Source organism: Cynara cardunculus (assembly GCF_001531365.2).
Source record: "Cynara cardunculus var. scolymus isolate 2C chromosome LG 13, CcrdV1, whole genome shotgun sequence".
Lineage (NCBI taxonomy): Eukaryota > Viridiplantae > Streptophyta > Magnoliopsida > Asterales > Asteraceae > Cynara > Cynara cardunculus.
In genome coordinates this window covers 26,022,455-26,032,265 of record NC_037540.1, presented here as the reverse complement: position 1 = coordinate 26,032,265, position 9,811 = coordinate 26,022,455, and positions in this window count along the sequence as shown.

The window sequence follows — 9,811 nt, the reverse complement described above, 5'->3', positions numbered from 1 at the left end:
TATTCTGTATGGTAAATTCTTGTACTAAGGGACCAGAAAGTTGTATATAAACATGTATTTCTTCCGTAAGAAGTATGTGTTACATGCAATGTTTGGTATGAGGTGTTACAGAAAGTGGTATCAGAGCCTGAGTTTAAGGGATTTAGGTATTCAACAGCATGATACCTAGACTTAAACTGTTTTATTGCATGTTAAGGGTCCCAGACATAGTTGGTACCATTGGAAATAAATATGATGAGTTGAAAGAATAGTGTGTAAGGTAAATTCTAATTACATCTGGCCAGTGTAATTATGAATTTATAGGTACACATCTAAACTTAAATACTTCATTATATTTGGAAATGTGAATACGTGATTATTAACACTAAAGTCTGCAGATGTCTAGCCAAACTAGAAGATCTGAAAGAACAGCTCGTCCATAGTCTAAAGAAAGGGAAGAATCACCTGTTAATCTTCTAACTGGCAAATCTGGAATTAGAGGCCGAGGAAGACCAAGGGGACGAGGCAGAGGAAGAAGCCAGTCTCAAGGAAGGGGTCAAACTGTAATTCATTCGGAACCTGAAGAATCCCATTTTGGGAATGTTCAGGAGAGATCGGTGCCACATCCTGAATATGTAACCAGGGACATGTTGGCTAAAGAAATGGGGAAGTTACAGGAAACTCTGACTTCTATCATGGGAGTACCAGCTAGGGTAGAAACAGAAAGAATAGAAGTTCATCCCTCGGTACCAGTTACTTACAACAAGGAGGGAGATATCAAAATGTTTTTGGCATGTAAGCCACCAACATTTTCTGGTGAAAGAGATCCAGTGAAAGTTGTGTGCTAGATTAAAGAAATGGAATCTGTGTTCAACACCATTCGGTGTCCGGAAGATAAAGTTCGATTTGTTGTTTCTGTATTGAAATCAAATGCTTTTTTCTGGTAGGAAGTTGAATCGTCGACCAGAACCGATGTTTTACAATCATTGTCTTGGGCAGAATTTGTAGAACAATTCAAGAATCAATTTTGTCCTACAACTGTAGTGAGACAAATGAAATAAGACTTCTTGAAGCTAGAACAGGGAAATGGAACAGTTCGGGAATATACCGAAAGATTTATTGAATACTCTCGATTTGCTGAACATTATATGTCAACAGAATCCAGGAAGATAGAAAGGTACATTTGGGGTTTGAAACCCTCCATCAGGGAGTTTGTTATTGCCATGAACCCCAATACCTTTTCATTAATGGTAGATGCGGCCGAAGTGACCGAACGAAATAAGAATCGGCAGCCAGAAGGAAAAGTTGTAGAGAAAAGAAAATAGGAGGGGCCTTTATCAAATTTTTGAGGGCCGAAAACTGTAAGATATGATAACAAACCTGAGCAGAAGGCCGGTGAGAGAGTTTGCACCCAATGCCGACAGATACATCAATGTGAGTGTCAAACAGATCCAAGAAAGTGTTATAAGTGTGGTGAAGTAGGCCATTTGTCCAGAAGTTGCCTAGCTAACCGAAGGTGTTTTAACTGCAATTCTTCGGATCATATTTGACCGAATTGTCCATTATTAAGAACTTTGCAGTTAACAATGGAGAGTAAGCGTCGGGTACTCGGGGAAGGTCTTCGGTAAACAGAGGAGGGCAAGGAGGAGCACGGGGGCGGTCCTTTCAAATGACAAAGAACGAGGCAGAGGCGTCACCGGATGTAGTAACAGGTACTTTCCTTCTGAATTCAATACATGCTAAGGTGTTATTTGACTCTGGTGCAAACTTTTCGTTTGTATCACCACTGTTTGCTCAAACTGCATGTCTGAATTCTGTGATACTTGATGATGAATTAGTAGTTGATACTGCTAATAGTCAGGAAACTGTTACTAGTGTGTTCAATAACTATATTATTGTTATTGAGGACTATGAACTCCCGATTCGGTTACTTCCTATGCCGATGAAGGAATTTGATGTAGTGGTGGGTATGGATTGGTTGGCAAGGTATCAGGTTAGTATTGTTTGTAATTAGAAAATGATCAGAATTACTCTGCCAGACCAAGGAACAGTTGTTATTTATGGTGATCGTCAGAATCACCATACTAGTATGTTGACAGTAATGAAAGCTCAGAAAAGTATTCGGAAGAAGTGCCAAGGATGTTTGGCATACGTAATTGATATGAAGAAAGAGAAAAGAAAAGAGAAATTGATTCCGATTGTTAACGAATATCCAGAAGTCTTTCTAGAAGACTTATCTGGATTACCACCAGACAGAGTCATTGAATTCCGAATTGATCTTGTACCAAGGGCTGCACCAGTAGCAAAAGTACTGTACCAGTTAGCTCCATCTGAATTAAAGGAATTGATTGCACAGTTGAAAGATTTAACTGACAAGGGATTTATTAGACCCAGCACCTCACCTTGGGGTGCTCCGGTCTTATTTGTCAAGAAGAAAGATGGGTCTATGCGAATGTGTATAGACTAYCGTGAACTAAATAAGTTGACAATCAAAAATAAATATCCTTTACCAAGGATTGATGACTTGTTCGATCAATTGGTGGGAGCAAGTTATTTTTCCAAGATTGATTTAAGGTCGGAGTATCATCAGCTCAAAGTTAGGGAAGAAGATGTTGCCACAACAGCATTCAGAACTAGGTACGGGCATCATGAATTCTTAGTTATGTCGTTCGGCTTAACTAATGCGCCCGCAACCTTTATGAATTTGATGAATAGGGTATGTAAGGAATATCTTGGTAAATTCGTTATTGTATATATTGATGATATTCTTATATACTCTAAGACCGAAAAAGAGCACGCAGAACATCTTCGTCTGATATTAGAATTATTAAGGAGGGAAAAGTTGTACACAAAATTATCTAAATGTGAGTTCTGGTTAAGAGAAGTACAATTCCTGGGTCATGTCATCTCAGAAGCAGGGGTAAAAGTAGATCCAGCGAAAATAGAAGCAGTTGCAAGATGGGAAGCTCCGAAAAATCCTTCTGAAATCCGAAGCTTTTTGGGATTGGCCGGCTATTACTAAGTTCATTCAGTACTTTTCTAAGATAGTTGTGCCATTGACCAAATTGACTTGGAAGAACATGAAATTCCAGTGGGAAGGAAAACAGCAAGAAGCTTTTCAACTGTTAAAAGATCATCTTTGCAGCGCACGTGTATTAACTCTACCAGATGGATCTGAAGACTTTGTGGTTTACAGCGATGCTTTAAAGTTAGGGTTAGGATGTTCTGATGTAGAGAGGAAAAGTGATTTCTTATGCGTCAAGACAGTTGAAAGATCATGAGAAGCAGTATCCAACCCATGACATGGAATTAGCTGCAGTGGTGTTTGCTCTGAAAATTTGGAGACATTATCTTCTAGGAACAAAGTGTCAGATTTATACTGATCATAAAATTTTGCAACATTTGTTTAGCCAAAAAGAATTAAATATGCGATAGCGTCGATGGATTGAACTGGTTAATGACTATGATTGTGAAATCCTCTACCACTCGGGGAAAGCTAACGTGGTGGCTGACGCTTTAAGCAGGAAAAAAAGAGTGGAACCATTAAAGCTGTGGCAATGAGAATGAATTTGATCCTTGACATTCGTAAGGAAATTCAGAAATGTCAACAAGAAGTTATGAAAGAAAAATTTGTTAAGACAGAAAAGTTGGGTAAGATGATTTCAACTTTGGAACAGAATGACGAAGGACTAATGTGCTTTCAAGGGCGGATTTGGGTACCATGTTTTGGAGATATCCGAAACACTATATTAAATGAAAGTCATAAGTCCCGATACTCTATTCATCCAGGCACCAATAAGATGTATAAAGATTTGAAACCTTTTTATTGGTGGCCTGGATTGAAGAGAGACATAGCTAGATATGTGGAACAGTGTCTGACATGTTTACAGGTTAAGATTGAACATCAGAAGCCGTATGGAAGTCTTCAATCTTTAGAGATACCTGTATGGAAATGGGATCACATTACAATGGTTTTCGTCATGAAATTGCCCCGAACTCCAAAGGGGTATGACACGATCTGGGTAATTGTTGATCGTCTGTCTAAATCTGCGCATTTTCTGCCAATAAGAGAGAAGTACTCTTTAGAAAATCTAGCACAGATTTACATCAAACAAATTGTGACCAGACATGGTGTTCCATTATCTATTATTTCTGATAGAGATAGTCGGTTTACTACAAAGTTTTGGGAAGGATTGCAGAAAGCGTTGGGGTCTAAAATCCGACTAAGTACAACTTATCATCCGCAGACTGATGGGCAGAGTGAAAGAACTATCCAGACTCTCGAAGATATGTTGAGAAGTTGTATTATTGACTTCGGGGGATCGTGGGAAGATCMCTTRYCATTGATAGAGTTTGCATATAACAATAGTTACCATTCCAGCATCCAAGCGGCACCGTATGAAGTGTTGTATGGACGTAAATGTCGAACGCCGTTGTGTTAGAATGAGGTGGGTAAAAAACAGCTGACGGACCCTAAAATTGTCCAAGAAACTTCTGAAAAGATCGAACAGATCCGCGAAAGAATCAGAACAGCACAAGATCGCCAGAAAAGTTATGCTAATAATCGTCGAAAGCCGATTGAATTTGGTGTAGGTGATTTTGTGATGTTAAAAGTTTCGCCATGGAAGGGTGTCGTCAGGTTTGGAAATAAGGGTAAGCTCAGTCCGTGGTATGTGGGGCCGTTCAGAATATGTAAGCGAATTGGGCCAGTAGCATATCAGTTAGAGCTACCAGAAGAATTGAGTCTGATTCACAACACTTTACACGTGTCGAATCTGCAGAAATATTTAGCTGATCCAAGTCTAGCTATACCGATGCCAGAGGTTAAATTAGACAGTAAGCTGTACTTTGTGGAAACACCAGAAGCTGTAATTGACCGAAAGATCAGGGTGTTAAGAAACAAAGAGATCAGTCTGGTTAAAGTTCAGTGGAAGTTTCATAAGGGACTAGAAGCGACATGGGAATTGGAGTCAAAGATGAGATCAGAGTACCCTTGGCTCTTTGATTAAAGGAATTCCGGGATGGAATTCTTTTGAGGGGTGGATAATGTGATAACCGGATCCTGGTTATCATCCAAGGTAATTAATGTATGATTATTTGATTAAATGATTTCGTGATAACATGATAAATTGATATATTTGATCATGTTAGTATGTGAAAATACATAACTAAAAATGTGTTAGTATGCATGGAGTTGATATATATATATATATATAAAAAATTATGTATATATATATGAATGATGTGAGTTCATATATATATATATATATATGTACATGAATATGCATACATGAGTGAAAGTTGTGATAGCCGCCTTACATTTTTTGGAAAATATAAAAGGGAGGTTGAGCCTCCATTGTACCTTTTTTACTATTTTTGAGACCCTCACTGACCGATTTAAGAGAAAGAAGATTTGACCAGATTCTTTTTGGAGCAAAGTAAATTCAAACTCATTTCAAAAGAATTTTAAGGTGAGTGGTTTATACTGTTTTAAACTCTTCATAGTGTATAATTGATAGTAGGAATTTTGTTTCTTGAATTAAAAGTTAAACTTTGAAGTGTTATCCGGAATAGGCTTTAACCGGCCAAGAGTCAGGGACAAGGGTTAGGCGATTTAAGCCCTAAACCGGTTAAGGCTTAAACAATTTCTAAATAAACCGTTTGATGAGTATTACCCGGATTAGACTTAAATCGCTTGATGAGTATTACCCGGATTAGACTTAAACCGGTCAAGGCATAAGCGGTTTAGCCTTAAACTGGACAAGTGTTAAGCGATTTATAAATATCGAGTTTATGTTTTGAACGGAGAAATATGAATACGACCATGTGTTGTCCGGATTTTTTATCCGGACAGAAGTGTTGGAATTCTCTTAAGTGTTAAATCGGACAGGCCTTGGGTGATGTTTTGTCCGGATGTGGTAAATCGGCCAAGACTTGACCGGAGATGAAGTCCGGCCAAGTCTATATTGACCGGTTTCGTATTATGACTTGTGCATGGTTTGTATATAATTGTTTATATATATATATATATATATATATATATATGATGAGAATTTTGATAAAGATGATTTTGAACTGATAAATCCATTGACTGCGGTCTAAATGGAATTGTTTGTGAAATGTTTTTGATGAGGAAATAAGGGTGGCATATCAAGGAGAGGTGTACCATGAAATAAGGGTGACATATCAAAGAGAGGTGTATCATGGGATAAGGGTGGCATATCAAGGAGACGTGTACATTTGGATATAAGGGTGACAATTGTATGGGTGTGTTATATAATATAACTCTTACTATCATATCTCTTAAAGATTATTGTGGTCTGGAATCTTTATTTCTTTGTGATTTAAAGATTTAGGATCAGAGTTCTTATTGGAAATTTTAGTATGAATATTATAAAGAACGGGATAACAGGTTTGGCTTGAAACTTTATATAAACCTGTTTAGAGTTGATATATTATTTATTAGCTTGGAAGATGAATGGTATTAATATTGTGTTCTTACTTGTTCATATATTTGTTATATATATATATATGAAAAGTTATTTTGTACAAAGTTTTGGTGATTTTCACACTGCAATAACATAAATAGGGTAACTCACTAGACCTTTCGGTCTAACCCTCATTTTGTGATTTTAAATATGTAGTGCAGGAGGTACGGACGGTAAGGGAAATGAGAAAATATGATATTTTTCTATATGCATTAAGATTTGTCTATGATGTATAGTTTTGATTGATGAACGTTAATTAGTACAAGAAATGTATTTTGAATTTTTTGGTCATGTTTTATGTATGGTAAATTCTTGTATTAAGGGACCAGAAAGTGGTATATAAACATGTATTTCTTCCGTATGAAGTATGTGTTACATGCAATATATGGTATGGGGTGTTACAGTAATATTAATGACAATCATATCATGTATATCGTAATATTAATGAAACAAATCATTTGTAAAATAATATATTAATTTTATGTTCAAATATTATAAAAAATAATATTCATCATTAAAATAGATCAATAATAAAAATAAAACACACTATAATCAATCTAACATAATGCAACATTTTGAATAATAATAATAACAAAATTTACTACTATATTTCATGAACGAAATGGTTTCATAGTTTTATCAATACACAAATCAACGTAATGCTAGATGAGACATTTGTCATTTTCAAGATTCTGGTATATGGATCCGTTTCAATCTAATTATGAAATGGTTTCACTGTTTGCTAATTAAACAACATGTTCTTAACAATTATGAAATGGTTTCTCTGTCGTTATGCACCCATTTCATAAAGTTTTTGCAATCCGAACACGTTTCATAGTTTCATCAATACACAAATCAACGTAATGTTAGATGAGACATTTGTCATTTTTATGTTATTGGTAGATGGATCAATTTCAATATAATTATGAAATTGTTTCACTGTTCACTAATTACACAACATTTTCTTAACAATTATGAAATGATATCACTTTCGTTATGCACCCATTTCATCGACAAAGTTTTTGCAATCCGAAAACGTTTCATAGCGTCAATGCATTTACCAATACAGGCTTTGTTAACCATTAAGTGAATAAAATCATCCAAAAAAATGAAACAATTTCATCAATAATTGTTGCTAAGCAAACAAGATTATCCAAAAATATTATATTACGCAACCAGTTCTTTCTCAAAAGTTTCATAAAACAAGCTTCTCAATGAACGTTTTCACGAAACAATCTACATATGTTTCATTATATTATTTTCCATTTTTTCATTAAATTAGTGCCCTTTTTTGTAATATAGCATATTATGTATCCTATTAAATTATACAACGATTTAATGAATTTTTTTTGCTATCTAAACATGAATTTGTTTCACTAATATTTTTATTTTTACCGGTTCATAAATCTCTGTGAATATCTGTTATTGATTTTGTAGATCAATGAATATAAGTTTTTGATCTTCATATTCTTACTATGTATAAACCTATAAGACAAATAAACATATTTAATTTTTAAAATACTAAATTAAATAAACATTTAAATATTACCATTTCTAACATTTTCTTTATTACGTTTCCTCAATTAAGATATCTTAATAACTTGCATATTTAATCAAAAACAATGTAAATGACAATTCAACCCTTAATGATTAAATTTAATTAAAAAAATGGATTTTTCTTATTGGTCGAAATCGGTTTACATGGTTTCTAAGAATTAGGCAGTTTTCAGCGGATCCCGCCTCTCTCTCTCTCTCTCTCTCTCTCTCTATATATATATATATATATATATCATATAGTATATTATTTAATAAAAGTTTAAGAAAAACCACACGGACGAAAAAAGCAGTTTTTAAGACCAAGGTCGAAAATCGTCATAAACATCAAACTACAGGAACGAAAAAAGCAGTTTTTAAGACCAAGGGCGAAAATCGTTATAAACATCAAACGACAGGGACGAAAATCATACTATACTCTATTTTTTAAGATTCACATATGAATCTTAAACTGATTCAGAATCTCGCGTATAGCTGTAAATTGACTCACATATAAGTTATAATTAAGGTTCACAGATGAATCTATATTATGATTCATGTATTCACATATGAATCTTAAACTGATTCAGGATATCAACTATAAATTTTAAATTGATTCACATGTGAACTTGTGCTAGGATTCACATGTTCTCATATAAACCAATGAAAAACATCGATGATCGTGTAACGTGTGAAATTTAGGCAAATGAGATTTAATTTGATTTATAAATGGTATAATCACCAATGATTTCAATAAATTGGATAAAAATTCGATGATTATTAATATCCAAAAAAATGTTATAGCAAAAGTTGGAAATAAATTATGATATTTGTTTTTTATTCTATATTATATTAATTAGACATGAAATAGAAATTTTAAATTAACGGTTGAGATTCATTCTTATATTTTTTGGTCTTCTCATTTGAACCTATAAATAAATATATATATATATATATATATATGTGTGTGTGTGTGTGTGTGTGAATAATATATAAAATAAATACATTTTTTTTACAGAAATGAAATATAAGACTAAAATGGCACAAAAAAACCCGACTTAACTGAATTTTTTAACGTAGTAAGGGGGACAAAAACAACAATGAGATGCAAACTATAAGAAAGATCAACATAATTTCAAAAACACATGAACGGACGTAGAAATTTTTTATAAACCACAAGAACGAAAAACGTAGTTTACTCTGAATATTTTATTAAAAGAAAATAAATTTAAAGTAAAACTACAAAAATTACATAAAAAGTAAAAACTCAAGATCTTTGTGACTTAGAATCCTTTATTATATTGTATTTAGACCCAATTTAAAAAAAATAAATAGAATAAGCTACAAATTTGGTTGTAGTGGTTCGTTGAAAATAACACTTTACATCCGTACAGTATTGAAATTATAAGATAGTCATCATAATTTTAAAAGACATCCGGATTCGGTTTCTCCCTTTAATAATGTTAAAAAAAATCCAGTTATATGAAAGACATTTTGGTTATTTTATCGGTTTTTTGTCTATCACTCAATCAAAGTCGATTTTATGATTTTGGTTCTTGTGATTTTTGATTAGGTAAAGACAAAAATTCAATAAGAGAGAAAATGCCCTCATTTAATGGAATTTTTTAACGATCATTAAAGGGAGGGACCAAATGTAGATGTTTTTGCAAATGAAAATGACCATCTTATAATTACAAATAAAATACAATTTTGGTCCATGTGGTTTACACCCAACTATGAAACTTGTCCCTAGACTTCAATAAGTACAGTTAGTGTCCCAGTAGTTTATACTTTGTTTTGGAAATGATCCT